General features: G+C 52.8%; 1 long non-coding RNA gene across 1 annotated transcript; it reads left to right on the top strand.

Moving 5' to 3' along the window:
* Positions 1 to 8,871: 8,871 nt before the first annotated feature.
* On the top strand, positions 8,872 to 11,460 carry LOC138922701 (uncharacterized). The gene is made up of 2 exons (XR_011435822.1): positions 8,872 to 9,975; positions 10,751 to 11,460. It is a non-coding gene; the product is annotated as an uncharacterized lncRNA (long non-coding RNA).
* The last annotated feature ends 5,939 nt before the right edge of the window (positions 11,461 to 17,399 follow it).

The following is a 17,399-nucleotide window of genomic DNA, read 5'->3' on the forward strand; positions in this document are numbered from 1 at the left end:
CCACCCTCTGAAGCTGACGAAAATGGGCAACAGAGGCTACCTCAGGTGGCAATCATTAAGCAAAAAAATAAAATAAAATACAAAACTACAATGGCGAGGAGACCCGGTGAAAAAGCAACCCTGAAAAAAGGTACCCTCTGAAACGGAGGAAGCAGGGCAACAGAGCCTCGCTCAGGTGACAATATTTAAGCCAAAAAGAGAAAGAAAGAAAGAAAGAAAGAAAGAAAGAAAGAAAGAAAGAAAGAAAGAAAGAAAAGAGCAAGGGAGTGGAGACCTTGGGAAAGAGCAATACTGAAAAATCTAGCCTCTGACTGACAAAGACTGGCAACACACGTTAGCTCAAGTGCCAATCTTGCAAAGAAAACACACACACTCACACACACACACACTGAGGGACGTGGAGATCTGGGGAAAAAGCAACACTGAGAAATCCACCCTCTGAAGCTGACGAAAATGGGCCACAGAGGCTAGCTCAGGTGGCAATCGTTAAGCAAAAGAAACACACAAGGGCGTGGAGACCCGGGTAAAAAGCAGCACGGAGAAATCCACCCTCTGAAACTGAGGAACATGGGCAACAGACCCTAGCTCAGGTTGCAACCTTTAAGCAGAAAAGAAAGACACAAGGGCGTGGAGACCCGGGTAAAAAGCAGCACGGAGAAATCCACCCTCTGAAACTGACGAACATGGGCAACAGAGGCTAGCTCAGGTGGCAATCGTTAAGCAAAAGAAACACACAGGGGCGTGGAGACCTGGGCAAAAAGCAGCACTGAGAAATCTACCCTCTGAAACTGACGAAGATGGGCCACAGAGGCTAGCTCAGGTGGCAATCGTTAAGCAAAAGAAACACACAAGGGCGTGGAGACCTGGGGAAAAAGCAACACTGAGAAATCCACCCTCTCAAACTGACGAACATGGGCAACACGGGCTAGCTCAGGTGGCAATTTTTAAGGAAAAATAAAAGGAAGTGCGTGGAGACCTGGGGAAAAAGCAACACGGAGAAATCCACCCTCAGAAACTGAGAAAGAAGCGCAACAAAGGCTAGCTCAGGTGGCAATCGTTAAGCAAAAGAAACACACAAGGGCGTGGAGACCTGGGGAAAAAGCAGCACTGAGAAATGTACCCTCTGAAACTGACGACGATGGGCAACAGAGGCTAGCTCAGGTGGCAATCTTTAAGCAAAAGGGAAACACAAGGGCGTGGAGACCTGGGGAAAAAGCAACACTGAGAATTCTACCCTCTGAAACTGCCGAAGATGGGCAACAGATGCTAGCTTTGGTTCAATATTTGAGCAAAAAAAAAAAAAAAAAAACACACACACACACACACACACAAGGGCGTGCAGAACTTGGGAAAGAGCAAGACTGAGAAATCTACCCTCTGAAACTGACAAAGATGGGCAACAGAGACTAGCTCAGGTGGCAATCGTTAAGCAAAAGAAACACACAAGGGCGTGGAGACCTGGGGAAAAAGCAGCACGGAGAAATCCACACTCTGAAACTGACGAAGATGGGCCACAGAGGCTACCTCAGGTGGCAATCATTAAGCAAAAATATAAAATAAAATAAAAAAACTACAATGGCGAGGAGACCCGGTGAAAAAGCAACCCTGAAAAAAGGTACCCGCTGAAACGGAGGAAGCAGGGCAACAGAGCCTAGCTCAGGTGACAATATTTAAGCCAAAAAGAAAGAAAGAAAGAAAGAAAGGTAGGAAGAAAGAAAAGAGCAAGGGAGTGGAGACCTTGGGAAAGAGCGATACTGAAAAATCTAGCCTCTGACTGACAAAGACTGGCAACACACGTTAGCTCAAGTGCCAATCTTGCAAAGAAAACACACACACTCACACACACACACACTGAGGGACTTGGAGACCTGGGGAAAAAGCAACACTGAGAAATCCACCCTCTGAAGCTGACGAAAATGGGCCACAGAGGCTAGCTCAGGTGGCAATCGTTAAGCAAAAGAAACACACAAGGGCGTGGAGACCTGGGGAAAAAGCAACACGGAGAAATCCACCCTCTGAAACTGACGAAGAAGGGCAACAGATGCTAGCTTAGGTTCAATATTTGAGCAAAAAAAAAAAAAAAAAAAAAACCCACACACAAGGGCGTGCAGAACTTGGGAAAGAGCAAGACTGAGAAATCTACCCTCTGAAACTGACAAAGATGGGCCACAGAGGCTAGCTCAGGTGGCAATCGTTAAGCAAAAGAAACACACAAGGGCGTGGAGACCTGGGGAAAAAGCAGCACTGAGAAATGTACCCTCTGAAACTGACGACGATGGGCAACAGAGGCTAGCTCAGGTGGCAATCGTTAAGCAAAAGGAAAACACAAGGGCGTGGAGACCTGGGGAAAAAGCAACACTGAGAAATCCACCCTCTGAAGCTGACGAAAATGGGCAACAGAGGCTACCTCAGGTGGCAATCATTAAGCAAAAAAATAAAATAAAATACAAAACTACAATGGCGAGGAGACCCGGTGAAAAAGCAACCCTGAAAAAAGGTACCCTCTGAAACGGAGGAAGCAGGGCAACAGAGCCTCGCTCAGGTGACAATATTTAAGCCAAAAAGAAAGAAAGAAAGAAAGAAAGAAAGAAAGAAAGAAAGAAAGAAAGAAAGAAAGAAAGAAAGAAAGAAAAGAGCAAGGGAGTGGAGACCTTGGGAAAGAGCAATACTGAAAAATCTAGCCTCTGACTGACAAAGACTGGCAACACACGTTAGCTCAAGTGCCAATCTTGCAAAGAAAACACACACACTCACACACACACACACTGAGGGACGTGGAGATCTGGGGAAAAAGCAACACTGAGAAATCCACCCTCTGAAGCTGACGAAAATGGGCCACAGAGGCTAGCTCAGGTGGCAATCGTTAAGCAAAAGAAACACACAAGGGCGTGGAGACCCGGGTAAAAAGCAGCACGGAGAAATCCACCCTCTGAAACTGAGGAACATGGGCAACAGACCCTAGCTCAGGTTGCAACCTTTAAGCAGAAAAGAAAGACACAAGGGCGTGGAGACCCGGGTAAAAAGCAGCACGGAGAAATCCACCCTCTGAAACTGACGAACATGGGCAACAGAGGCTAGCTCAGGTGGCAATCGTTAAGCAAAAGAAACACACAGGGGCGTGGAGACCTGGGCAAAAAGCAGCACTGAGAAATCTACCCTCTGAAACTGACGAAGATGGGCCACAGAGGCTAGCTCAGGTGGCAATCGTTAAGCAAAAGAAACACACAAGGGCGTGGAGACCTGGGGAAAAAGCAACACTGAGAAATCCACCCTCTCAAACTGACGAACATGGGCAACACGGGCTAGCTCAGGTGGCAATTTTTAAGGAAAAATAAAAGGAAGTGCGTGGAGACCTGGGGAAAAAGCAACACGGAGAAATCCACCCTCAGAAACTGAGAAAGAAGCGCAACAAAGGCTAGCTCAGGTGGCAATCGTTAAGCAAAAGAAACACACAAGGGCGTGGAGACCTGGGGAAAAAGCAGCACTGAGAAATGTACCCTCTGAAACTGACGACGATGGGCAACAGAGGCTAGCTCAGGTGGCAATCTTTAAGCAAAAGGGAAACACAAGGGCGTGGAGACCTGGGGAAAAAGCAACACTGAGAATTCTACCCTCTGAAACTGCCGAAGATGGGCAACAGATGCTAGCTTTGGTTCAATATTTGAGCAAAAAAAAAGAAAAAAAAACACACACACACACACACACACAAGGGCGTGCAGAACTTGGGAAAGAGCAAGACTGAGAAATCTACCCTCTGAAACTGACAAAGATGGGCAACAGAGACTAGCTCAGGTGGCAATCGTTAAGCAAAAGAAACACACAAGGGCGTGGAGACCTGGGGAAAAAGCAGCACGGAGAAATCCACACTCTGAAACTGACGAAGATGGGCCACAGAGGCTACCTCAGGTGGCAATCATTAAGCAAAAATATAAAATAAAATAAAAAAACTACAATGGCGAGGAGACCCGGTGAAAAAGCAACCCTGAAAAAAGGTACCCGCTGAAACGGAGGAAGCAGGGCAACAGAGCCTAGCTCAGGTGACAATATTTAAGCCAAAAAGAAAGAAAGAAAGAAAGAAAGGTAGGAAGAAAGAAAAGAGCAAGGGAGTGGAGACCTTGGGAAAGAGCGATACTGAAAAATCTAGCCTCTGACTGACAAAGACTGGCAACACACGTTAGCTCAAGTGCCAATCTTGCAAAGAAAACACACACACTCACACACACACACACTGAGGGACTTGGAGACCTGGGGAAAAAGCAACACTGAGAAATCCACCCTCTGAAGCTGACGAAAATGGGCCACAGAGGCTAGCTCAGGTGGCAATCGTTAAGCAAAAGAAACACACAAGGGCGTGGAGACCTGGGGAAAAAGCAACACGGAGAAATCCACCCTCTGAAACTGACGAAGAAGGGCAACAGATGCTAGCTTAGGTTCAATATTTGAGCAAAAAAAAAAAAAAAAAAAAAAAACCCACACACAAGGGCGTGCAGAACTTGGGAAAGAGCAAGACTGAGAAATCTACCCTCTGAAACTGACAAAGATGGGCCACAGAGGCTAGCTCAGGTGGCAATCGTTAAGCAAAAGAAACACACAAGGGCGTGGAGACCTGGGGAAAAAGCAGCACTGAGAAATGTACCCTCTGAAACTGACGACGATGGGCAACAGAGGCTAGCTCAGGTGGCAATCGTTAAGCAAAAGGAAAACACAAGGGCGTGGAGACCTGGGGAAAAAGCAACACTGAGAAATCCACCCTCTGAAGCTGACGAAAATGGGCAACAGAGGCTACCTCAGGTGGCAATCATTAAGCAAAAAAATAAAATAAAATACAAAACTACAATGGCGAGGAGACCCGGTGAAAAAGCAACCCTGAAAAAAGGTACCCTCTGAAACGGAGGAAGCAGGGCAACAGAGCCTCGCTCAGGTGACAATATTTAAGCCAAAAAGAAAGAAAGAAAGAAAGAAAGAAAGAAAGAAAGAAAGAAAGAAAGAAAGAAAGAAAGAAAGAAAGAAAAGAGCAAGGGAGTGGAGACCTTGGGAAAGAGCAATACTGAAAAATCTAGCCTCTGACTGACAAAGACTGGCAACACACGTTAGCTCAAGTGCCAATCTTGCAAAGAAAACACACACACTCACACACACACACACTGAGGGACGTGGAGATCTGGGGAAAAAGCAACACTGAGAAATCCACCCTCTGAAGCTGACGAAAATGGGCCACAGAGGCTAGCTCAGGTGGCAATCGTTAAGCAAAAGAAACACACAAGGGCGTGGAGACCCGGGTAAAAAGCAGCACGGAGAAATCCACCCTCTGAAACTGAGGAACATGGGCAACAGACCCTAGCTCAGGTTGCAACCTTTAAGCAGAAAAGAAAGACACAAGGGCGTGGAGACCCGGGTAAAAAGCAGCACGGAGAAATCCACCCTCTGAAACTGACGAACATGGGCAACAGAGGCTAGCTCAGGTGGCAATCGTTAAGCAAAAGAAACACACAGGGGCGTGGAGACCTGGGCAAAAAGCAGCACTGAGAAATCTACCCTCTGAAACTGACGAAGATGGGCCACAGAGGCTAGCTCAGGTGGCAATCGTTAAGCAAAAGAAACACACAAGGGCGTGGAGACCTGGGGAAAAAGCAACACTGAGAAATCCACCCTCTCAAACTGACGAACATGGGCAACACGGGCTAGCTCAGGTGGCAATTTTTAAGGAAAAATAAAAGGAAGTGCGTGGAGACCTGGGGAAAAAGCAACACGGAGAAATCCACCCTCAGAAACTGAGAAAGAAGCGCAACAAAGGCTAGCTCAGGTGGCAATCGTTAAGCAAAAGAAACACACAAGGGCGTGGAGACCTGGGGAAAAAGCAGCACTGAGAAATGTACCCTCTGAAACTGACGACGATGGGCAACAGAGGCTAGCTCAGGTGGCAATCTTTAAGCAAAAGGGAAACACAAGGGCGTGGAGACCTGGGGAAAAAGCAACACTGAGAATTCTACCCTCTGAAACTGCCGAAGATGGGCAACAGATGCTAGCTTTGGTTCAATATTTGAGCAAAAAAAAAAAAAAAAAAACACACACACACACACACACACAAGGGCGTGCAGAACTTGGGAAAGAGCAAGACTGAGAAATCTACCCTCTGAAACTGACAAAGATGGGCAACAGAGACTAGCTCAGGTGGCAATCGTTAAGCAAAAGAAACACACAAGGGCGTGGAGACCTGGGGAAAAAGCAGCACGGAGAAATCCACACTCTGAAACTGACGAAGATGGGCCACAGAGGCTACCTCAGGTGGCAATCATTAAGCAAAAATATAAAATAAAATAAAAAAACTACAATGGCGAGGAGACCCGGTGAAAAAGCAACCCTGAAAAAAGGTACCCGCTGAAACGGAGGAAGCAGGGCAACAGAGCCTAGCTCAGGTGACAATATTTAAGCCAAAAAGAAAGAAAGAAAGAAAGAAAGGTAGGAAGAAAGAAAAGAGCAAGGGAGTGGAGACCTTGGGAAAGAGCGATACTGAAAAATCTAGCCTCTGACTGACAAAGACTGGCAACACACGTTAGCTCAAGTGCCAATCTTGCAAAGAAAACACACACACTCACACACACACACACTGAGGGACTTGGAGACCTGGGGAAAAAGCAACACTGAGAAATCCACCCTCTGAAGCTGACGAAAATGGGCCACAGAGGCTAGCTCAGGTGGCAATCGTTAAGCAAAAGAAACACACAAGGGCGTGGAGACCTGGGGAAAAAGCAACACGGAGAAATCCACCCTCTGAAACTGACGAAGAAGGGCAACAGATGCTAGCTTAGGTTCAATATTTGAGCAAAAAAAAAAAAAAAAAAAAAAAAACCCACACACAAGGGCGTGCAGAACTTGGGAAAGAGCAAGACTGAGAAATCTACCCTCTGAAACTGACAAAGATGGGCCACAGAGGCTAGCTCAGGTGGCAATCGTTAAGCAAAAGAAACACACAAGGGCGTGGAGACCTGGGGAAAAAGCAGCACTGAGAAATGTACCCTCTGAAACTGACGACGATGGGCAACAGAGGCTAGCTCAGGTGGCAATCGTTAAGCAAAAGGAAAACACAAGGGCGTGGAGACCTGGGGAAAAAGCAACACTGAGAAATCCACCCTCTGAAGCTGACGAAAATGGGCAACAGAGGCTACCTCAGGTGGCAATCATTAAGCAAAAAAATAAAATAAAATACAAAACTACAATGGCGAGGAGACCCGGTGAAAAAGCAACCCTGAAAAAAGGTACCCTCTGAAACGGAGGAAGCAGGGCAACAGAGCCTCGCTCAGGTGACAATCTTTAAGCCAAAAAAAAAAAAAGAAAAGAAAAGAGCAAGGGAGTGGAGACCTTGGGAAAGAGCGATACTGAAAAATCTAGCCTCTGAAACTGACAAAGATTGGCAACACACGTTAGCTCAAGTGCCAATCTTGCAAAGAAAACACACACACTCACACACACACACAGTGAGGGACTTGGAGACCTGGGGAAAAAGCAACACTGAGAAACCTACCCTCTCAAACTGACGAAGATGGGCAACAGATGCTAGCTTAGGTTCAATATTTGAGCAAAAAAAAAAAAAACACACACACACACACACAAGGGCGTGCAGAACTTGGGAAAGAGCAAGACTGAGAAATCTACCCTCTGAAACTGACAAAGATGGGAAACAGAGGCTTAGCTCAGGTGGCAATCTTTAAGCAGAAAAAAAAACAACAACAACAAAAAAAAACCCCACAATGGAGTGGAGACCCGGGGGAAATCAACACTGAAAAATACAAATACAATGGAAGGCCAATAGACAGAGCAGGCACTTTCACCTGGGGAGGAGGAGGTACGCATGGATGACCAATGAGCGCATGAAAAGATGTGAGCTGTTCCCTGGAAAAGCAAGTGAGAAAATTAGAGGGAGACATTGTGGGGACACATGGGTGAGACTGGCTTCTTCCAAATACAGGAACAGGATCAAACTGCTAGTGAGGTCGCGGAGAAGCCAAGTCAGTCACTCACGCCTCACTGGTGGTGAAGGGAAACGGTATGGCCTCTGTGAAAAATGGCGTGGCGGGTTCCAAAACTCACACGCCGCGGAAACAACCACCGAAAGCGGCAACCTACATAAGCCCTTGGTGTATCTTGCCTCCTAAGAGCGTCTGTATGTAGCTGGAGCCTTGGGTCGTTAAGGCTTCCACAGTGATCTGTGGTGGTGGTGGTGGGGGGCCTTGGGCCTTGGGGGTCTCCGCTGGACCTCCAGGAAGTCAGCTTTTGTGGAGTCCCGTGAGTCCTTCCAGGGAGGGAGGCATCCAACCCGAGGGTGGTCTGGAGGGCCCCACTCCCGCCACTCCCGGGGGCTGGGGCGGGGGGCGGGGTGGGGGCTGCGGCCACGTTCCTGTTCATTCACACAGAATCCGGGGCATGAATGTTCTTAGCAGCTCTGTTCCACACAGACCCACACTGGAAACCACACAGACGTCCTGCAAGTCCCATCCCTTGCTCATGTCGCCGGGGCTCCGGAGGAGGGCCACTCTGTAAAAGCGGCCGCCAGATGGCGCCCAACAACCGGCGCGGAGGGGTCAGCGGGAGGGAACCGGCCAGCGAGAGTGCACAGCCTGAGCCCACCGCCGGGTCAGGTCTCTCTCTGTCTACCTCTGTCTCTGTCTCTCTGTCTCTCTGTCTCTGACTCTGTCTCTCTCTCTCTTTCTCTCTGGGCCCGCTTGGGGCGGCCGGGAGGTCACCACGCGAGGCCCCAGGGTGTCCACCTCGGAGCTCCCAGGCAGCACAGGGCAACCCTGGGCGCAGAAGGAGGTCTTGGAAAATCGGCGGGGAGGGGGGTGGGGTGGGTGGGCTTGCCAGGAAGGGGACAGACTCCCCACGTGACTCCTGGGCCGGGCCGGGGCTGCCGGCTGGCTGACGCGGACAGAGGGTGGAAAAGTCCCCGGAGATGCCACGGGGCAGGCCGGGGCTGCCGGCCCCCGATTCCCGGAGCGGCCCGAGCACTTCCCGGGTCCCGGGAGGACTTAGAAAATCAGGGCGGGGTGGGGGGTGGGGGTCGCTGTCAAACCGAAACCATGCACGTCATCAGAGAAGGACCGTGACGACGGAGGAATTGTCCGCAGTCTGTCAGGAATTGTGTGCAGCCTGTCACTTCCGGCCCAGAGGGTCTTTCTAAGGCAGACGGACAGACGGAGCCCACAAGTCGTAGAGGAAAGGACCGAGCCGCTTGGCCGCTGAAAAGTTTACAAGACAAAACGGGTCTCCCTCCGCACGGGGCCACAGCAAAGCCCAAAGACGACACACGGGGGGAGCATGGGTGCAGATTCACGTGTGGTGATAAGAATATGGATTTCAGCAGGGCTTCCCGTCCTCATCAACAAGCAGAAGCACCCAAATGGTGCGGGTTGGGGGCAGAGACCTCACAGCCATTCCCTCCACAAATCGAGTTCCCCGGGACATCCTCACAGCGCCGTGCTGTGAGTGTGTGTGGGTGTTTAAAATGGGGTAAATGTGGACGTGGAACTGCTCCGTGAAACCAAAATAACAACAGTCGTAGATCTTCTTTGGTCATTTAGAAAATTCTTCCCCCTCCCCCCCCCAGCGGTGCACGTATTTCCCTTCCAAATAAGAAGAACGGGAAAGGAGATGTTAAAGGCAAGCAGAGAGAGGAAAACTGTTGCAAAACAAAAGCTGAGCTCCCGTCCGAGGGAGGCCTCCTCCGTTAGAGGCCTAGGAAATCATTCTGACAAAATGGAGGATCTCTGTCTTTGGTGTCGATTCCCTCAGAGGTCAAGAGAAACCTTTTCCAATGTCTTTATCAGGAGGAGACTAGAAGTTAGAGAAAAGTATCCTTTCGAGAGCGAGAAAAACCAATTCTGATTTTGCATCAGCTTCCCTCCGATCTTGAAACTCATTGACTTGATTCCATTCTGTCGATGGAAATAATCCGGAACCAATCTATCCGTGAAAATCGGGGTGAGTTTATTCTGACCTAAGATGTAAGGACTGTGGCCCGGGGCCTTTCTTCCTGAAGGAAGAAAGGGCGCCCGGGAAGTGGGGTGTACAGAGTGCTTCTAGACCCCCAGAGAGGACGTTTCACATAGGATCGAAAGGTCCCTTGGACGATAGTCGCGACACTGCTCTGTCAGCACAGCGATCGACAGACACTGCTGGGTGGCAGGTCTGTTGTCTGGGCCTGGGTGGTCACAGGTGAGCCGGATGGTCAAAGGTGAGCGCAACCATCCGTTCCTAGCCTAAGGAAAGATGCCTCTCCTTAAGGAAAGGCCCGAGCACGGGGAAGCTGCTCCTTTCCCTTAAGGGCATTGGTTCTTGCCGTAGGAAATGTTTAAAGCAGATCTACGATGCGATGCGTGCTCGACGGCCACGTCAGGCCCTTTTGGAAAAACACTGTCAGGCCGAATTAGGCCGACACCCAATGGCTTCCTCATAGACTCCAATAGATCCTATCGCTCGCCATTTCTATCTGTCCACTCGTTCCAATTTTAGGCCACTTGACCACGAACAGACCTTTTTCTCAGATTTTTTTCCCCGTGATCACCTTTTCACAGACAAAACGATCTTTACTTTTTAGGCCCTCTTGCCTGAAGGCAGCCATCTCACTTTCCTTGAACACAAAGATGTTTCCCATATTCACTTTTAGTGGCTTTTTGTTTTGTTTTGTGTTGTTTTGTTTTGAGGACGATGAGCCCTGAGCTAACTGCTGCCAATCCTCCTCTTTTTGCCGAGGAAGGCTGGCCCTGAGCTAACCTCCGTGCCCATCTTCCTCTACTTCATATGTGGGACGCCTACCACCACGTGGCTCGCCCAGCGGTGCCACGTCCACCCCCGGGATCCGAACCGGCGAACCCCGGGCCGGCGAAGTGGAACAGGCACACTTAACCAGCGTGCCACTGGGCCGGCCTAGTGGCTTTCATCGCATTCGTTAAGTAGAATTTTTAACCCTCACGAACCTTAATTTTGGTGAAAACTAAGAAGTCAGCAATTAGGAACTGTCCTTCCCATGAGCAGTCTGTCGCTTGGCCAATTTCTAAACACTTGGCCACTTTTAGAAACATGGGATTTCATAGGTTTATCTCTTCCTTCGCTTTATTTGATTTCATCTCACTTTAGTTTTTGGGTGAGGAAGATCGGCCCTCACAGAGCTGACGCCTGTTGCCAATCTTCCTCTTCTTTCTGCTTGAGGGAGAGCGGGCCCGAGGTAACACCTGCGCCCCACTTCCTTGATCTTGCGGACGGGATGCCACCACAGCCCGGTGTGAGGAGCGGTGGAGGTCCACGCCCGGGATCTGAACCCGAGGACCCCAGGCTGCCGAAGCTGAGTGCAGGAGCTTAACCACTATGCCGCCGTGCCGCCGTCCCCTGTCAAAGCTTTTAATAAAGCACGAGACGTGTTCCTCGATAGACCCAAACGTCTTTTCGTTTCCGTATCCTCACAAACCCAAAGTAGATAAACTTCTATTTAGCCACTCACGTCTCAGGTTCTATCTTACTCGGAAATGATCTACATCGTCAAGGAAATTGTTTTTGTCTTAAGTTTGGCACCCGAGCTAACGACTGTTGCCAATCTTCCGTTTTTGTTTTTTCCCCCCCCCCGATTTTTCTCCCCAAATCCCCCCCATGACATAGTTGTCTATCTTAGTTGAGGGCCGTTCTAGTGGTGGCATGTGGGACGCCGCCTCCACACGGCCCGACGAGCGGTGCCGTGTCCGTGCCCGGGATCTGAACGGGCAAAACCCTGGGCCGCCGAAGGGGAGCGTGGGAACTTAACCACTCGGCCACGGGGCTGCCCCCGTCCGTGGACTTTTTTATCACCTGATTTCACCTCGCAAAACTTCAAAGCTTCAAGTTATCAGAGAGGTTTGGGAAGTTGTTTCTATTTATTTAATTAATTTATTTTTCGAGGAAGACGAGCCCCGAGCTGACACCTGCTGCCAATTCTCCTCTTTTTGCCCCGGGAGAGTGGTCCCGAGCTAACATCCGTGCCCATCCTCCTCCCGTTGATAGGCGGGACGCCGACCACAGCATGGCTCACCAAGCGGCGCCACGTCCGCACCCTGGATCCGAACCGGCGAACCCCTGGCCGACAAAACGGAACGTGCGAACTTAACTGCTGTACCGCCGGGCTGGCCCTTCGGGAAGTTCTTTTCAGGACACGGGCCATAAACTAGAATCACCGCTACAGGTTTATCGGAGCGACATCAGCGTTCGTGGTGGATTGAGTCGTCCCCTCTGTCTCTCCCCTCCAGGGGACAACCAAAGGGACGTCTATCGACCCACCCACCAAGGATTCCCCCCCCCCGCATGGCACAGCAGGATGCCTGAGAGATCCACGCAGCCCTACAGCGGCAAGTCACATTCGCACGGTCAAAATTCAATGGCAGAGGGGGCTGGCCCCGTGGCCGAGTGGTTAAGTTCGCGCGCTCCGCTGCAGGCGGCCCAGTGTTTCGTGGGTTCGAATCCTGGGCGCGGACATGGCACTGTTCATCAGACCACGCTGAGGCAGCGTCCCACATGCCACAACTAGAAGAACCCACAACGAAGAATACACAACTATGTACCGGGGGGCTTTGGGGAGAAAAAGGAAAAAATAAAATCTTTAAAAAAAAAATTCAATGGCAGAGACAAAACGTTAAGGTCAGCGAGAGGGAAGAGAATAACCGGCCCAGGAGCAACGGTGTGAAGAACATGGAGAAGACGGGTCCTAGACGCCGGGGTCCCCGGAGCAGCGATTTCATCAGAGGCCCGCGAACGTCCACGATCTCCACACCACGTTTATGGCCGACTGCGTGTGTGGGTCCTTTGGAATCGACCAGGCTACCGTCTGGGCCACTTTGGGACATCGTGTCTAGCTGCCCCGAGCGGTGGAGCTGTCGTTCGAGTGTAAGATGGGGCCCGTCCGGGGAGAGCATGGGGACGGGGAAAGGGAGGCCGCGGGAAGTCACAGAGTCTGAGGTGTTCGGGGGAGACCGACTCTTCTAAAGTGGAGGCGGTAGAAGGAGAGCAGCAGGATTTTTGGATTTTTGTTCTCTCTGTTAGGTATCTGGGTCCGGAGGAGAGTGGGGCGGGGGGGGGGGATGGTTGTGATGGTGGTGGTGGTGGTGGGTGTGAGGCTGAGGCAGGGCTGGTGTTTCCTTTCCGGGTCAGGTGAAAGAGCTCCTCCAGTGGAGGTTTTTGGACAAGGGGTCTGGTCTGGCAGGATGGGAGGTTGCGGGTCGAGCCACAGGGGAATCTGTCGTAGCTCAGACTCGGGCCTTTGAAGAAATAGACAGAGAGAGGAGTTTTGCTCTGTCTGTCACCGCAGCCGGCACCTCAGGAGCAACAACAGAAGGCTTCCCGAATGAGTGAAGGGGCAGGAGCCAGCGTGCCCCGTGCCTCTCTCAGCCCTGCGCCGGCAGGGAAGGAAGCAGGCAGGCAGGCAGGCAGGCAGGCAGGCAGGCAGGCAGGCCTCAGGGCTACTCCCGTCCTACTGCCCGGTGGTCCCTGTCCCGGCCCCGCCCCCACTCTCCCCCTGACCCTCACCGCTCCCCAGCCCTCTTCTCAGCCAGAGAGGCGATGGGGGGGGGCGGGGCGGTCCCAGAACAAGTTTCCTCTCATCCACCATCATCTTGCCACCCTGACGACTTGGCCCGAGATCCTGCCTAGGCTGTAGCCGTGTGTGGTTTTCCTGTGGACAAGGGGGCCGGTTCACCATTTCGGAGGAAACCCCTAGCCTTCCACTGCCGAGTCGAGTCGGTGGGACTCGCCAGCCTGGGAGGGGGGGGGGGGGGAGGGGAGGTCAGGCCCATTCATTCCGACGGGCCTGGTGTCAGGGCTTCATTCAAGTGCAGGAAGCTCTCTCCCATGGCCTCGGGCTCTTTTCCATTGAACGGCTTTCTTCAATTCCCCCACCCTTAGGCCGCAGTCCGCCAAGGGCCGGGAGGCAGGGAGGGAAGATGTTGGGGCAGGGTGGCTGTCTGAGAAACTCGCCTCGTCTGGGGCAGAAAGAGTGCCCCCCTCCTTTCTCTAACCCTACTAGACTGCTTGAGGATCACGGACGGTTTGGCTCATCGATGAGCCCTGCGTTATGGGCCCGGCAAGCAAACTCCTAACTGGCAACCCGCTGCTCTAGGCGTGTGTGGGTTTTTTGATCATTCACCTTCAAGTTCGCACGACATTGGTCCGTGTCCCCCGCCCCAGCTTCCCATGGGAAATCCTCCGTCTCTTTCCACAGACTCACTGGCGACTTCACACAGCGCCTGCCTCCTCCTCCTCCTCCTCCTCCTCCCCCCCCCTCCTCCTCCGAAGGAAGGGGCTGACCCCATGGCCGAGCGGTTGAGTTTGCACGCTCCGCTTCAGCGGCCCGGGGCTTCAAAGGTTCGGATCCTGGGCTCGGACACGGTACCGCTCATCAAGCCACGCTGAGGTGGCGTCCCACACGGCAGAACCAGAGGGACCCTCAAAGAGAATATACAACTAGGTACTGGGGTGCTCTGGGGAGAAGAAGAAGAAGGAGGAGGAATAAAAAGAAAAGATAAGATTGGCAATGAGCTCGGGTGCCGGTCTTTAAAAAAAAAAAAAAAAAGAGGAAGAAAGATGGACAAACAGGAACGAATCCCACTGACGGCACCTCCAAATGGTGGGGGGTAGGGGGGTGGGGGGGGTGGGGAGTGGCATCATCGGGCCAATGGTGACTCTAAGTCGTGATCCCGCGGTTGTGTTATTTGATATTTTATCGAATCGATTTATTATTTTATTTTTGAGGAAGATGAGCCCTGAGCGAACATCTGCCGCCAATCCTCCTCTGTCGGCCGAGGAAGACTGGCCCTGAGCTGACATCCGTGCCCATCCCCCTCTACTTTCCAGGTGGGACGCCTGCCACAGCGTGTCTCGCCAAGCGGTGCCGGGTCCTGCGCCCGGGATCCGGACCGGCGAACCCGGGGCCGGCGGAGCGGAACGTGCGAACTTCACCGCCGCGCCACCGGGCCGGCCCCCGGAGTTGTTTTAAAAATCCAGTAAGGGGCTGGCCCCGTGGCCGAGTGGTTAAGTTCGCGCGCTCCGCTGCAGGCGGCCCAGTGTTTCGTCGGTTCGGATCCCGGGCGCGGACACGGCACTGCTCATCAAACCACGCTGAGGCGGCGTCCCACATACCACCGCTAGAAGGACCCACAACGAAGAACACACAACTATGTACCGGGGGGGCTTTGGGGAGAAAAAGGAAAGACAAAAAATAAAATCTTCAAAACTCCAATAAAACTTTGAGTGAAGACGACGAGGAGGATGCGAAACGTATCTCACGCCTCCGAGCCGAGCCGTCCGTTTAGGAAGGGGGACGAGGACCCTTTGTAAGCGATGTCCCTTTTTAAGCACCATTCTAAACCACAGAACAGAACTCCCTCTCCTCGACCCGGAGCGACCCGGAGCGAGGAGGTTCCTGGGTGTGTCAGAGAGGGCCACGTCCTCTGCAGCACGAACGAACCGCCAGGGTTCGGCCACGGGAAAGAATTTCTTCCTCTCCAGGCGGACTAAAAGTCGCCGACGGCAGCGGGCGTAGGTGCTATCCTTCCCGTCCAGGAAAGGCAGGGAGAACTTCAGCCGTGAAGAGAAGGAGGTCTTCCTCACTCCCCGTTTCGGGAGGGCCCCTTTGGCAGGGGAGTTTTGTCTCCTGATTTCAAGTCAGGAAGAAAAGGGAGAGAGAGAGAGAGTGTCCTTCTCGTGCCAGGTCGGTCTGAGGGGGACCTCCTCTGGTTTCCTCCCTTCCCAGGGAAGGCCGTTCGCTCCTTCTTCTAGAAAAAGCTCCCAAAGCACCACCGCCCAGGATGGTTGACCTACGCCCATCGTCCCTCCTTTCCCAATCATTTCTACCGCGACAGAGGGACAGAGGCCCCGGCCCCATCCCCATCCCCACCCCCACCCCCATCGCCTGCCTCCTTGATGGCCAAAGGAGCTGCCTCTGAGAATGGAACGGGGCTTGGAAACCTTCTAGAGGGGTGACTCTCACCTGCCTGCCTGCTGGGAAAAGCACCCACGCTGTCCATCGGACTGCCCTTTTGGGCAAACGTAGGCGTGCCACATAGCGATCGACAGCTATGGCGGGGGGGCGGGGGCGGGGTGGCGTGGTGGTGCCCAGGATCCACGACACGTGACGGCTGCGGAGCACGACAGCCCTAAGACCTTGAGGGAGACGGGGTGGCGCGTGAATCCTTTCGGAACGAGAACGACAGGAAACGCTGACGGGGACGTGTTCTCGTCTCGAGAACACACCAACGCCTCGCACGGTGTCTGACCCGGGGTGCCTCTGACTTTTGTCATCAGAGACGATCCTGTCGACCGCCCCTCACGCTTTGGGGAAAAGGGGAGAGGGACTCGGTAGCACGGGAGAAGCCATCCATCCGCCCTTCCTTTCCGTCTTCACGGCTCCTTCTCGTGGAAAACGAGGAAGCCGTCCGGAGGAACGGAACACTGACCCGGGCCAAAGCGTGGCCCAGCCTGAGCCTCCAAAACCTTCTGCTAAGTGAGAGGTGCCAGACATCCAAGGCGACCTACGTTGCGATTCCACACAGAGGAGAGAGCTAGAACGGTCCAACCCTAGAGGGCGACAGCAGATGGCGGCGGCGGCGGCGGCGGCGGCGGCGGCGGCGGCGGCGGTGGTGGTGGTGGTGGTCGTGGTGAGGCAGATCCGGGAGTGGGGCCGTTTTTTCTTTCGGAGGGAGGGGATGGAAACGGAAACCTTCTGGAAATAGATAGCCGTGACGGATGCGCCACCTTGGGGAGAGAGACCCCCGAAGGCCACTGGCTTGTGCCCCGTGGAAAGGATGGATTCGGTGGGATGGGAATTCTACCTCCGTGTAGAGCGTGTGGTAAACCACGAGGTGGGTGGGTGGGTGGATGGCCTCCCTGCCTCGCCTCCACCTAGACGTCCACACACAGAGACCGACGAGGGAGGGAGGGAGGGAGGGAGGGAGGGAGAGAGACAAGATGGACAGAGGCCGAGGCCGAGGCCGAGGCCGAGGCAGTGAGCGAGTAAGTGATCGACCCTGGCCATAGGGATTCCTCAGAGGGCGTCTCTTGGCTCCCCAAACGAAGAATGTGTGTGGAGATCGAGAAAGATCACCGACCTAGGAGAACCAGCAAGACTTCCTCACCCTCCAGAGAGCCGCTGGGCCCCTGCCGTCCCTGCCACCGCCACCCCTACCCCTCGCCTTTGGCAGCGACGCCAACGAAAGGCAGGCAGACGAGTGGGAGAGTCGTGTGGTGGTGTCCCCCAAGGAAGGTGGGTCCATGCCGACGAGCGGTCGTCGGCGTGTGGAAAAGCCAGAGGCGGGCTGACTAGAAGGAGGGCGTCCTGGGGGAAGGGGCCAGGGTGTGAGGGAGAGAGGCCTGTTTCTCTTCCCCTGTTGGTC

The sequence above is a fragment of the Equus caballus genome, unplaced genomic scaffold, assembly GCF_041296265.1.
Source record: "Equus caballus isolate H_3958 breed thoroughbred unplaced genomic scaffold, TB-T2T unassigned-0002384, whole genome shotgun sequence".
Classification (NCBI taxonomy): Eukaryota; Metazoa; Chordata; class Mammalia; order Perissodactyla; family Equidae; genus Equus; species Equus caballus.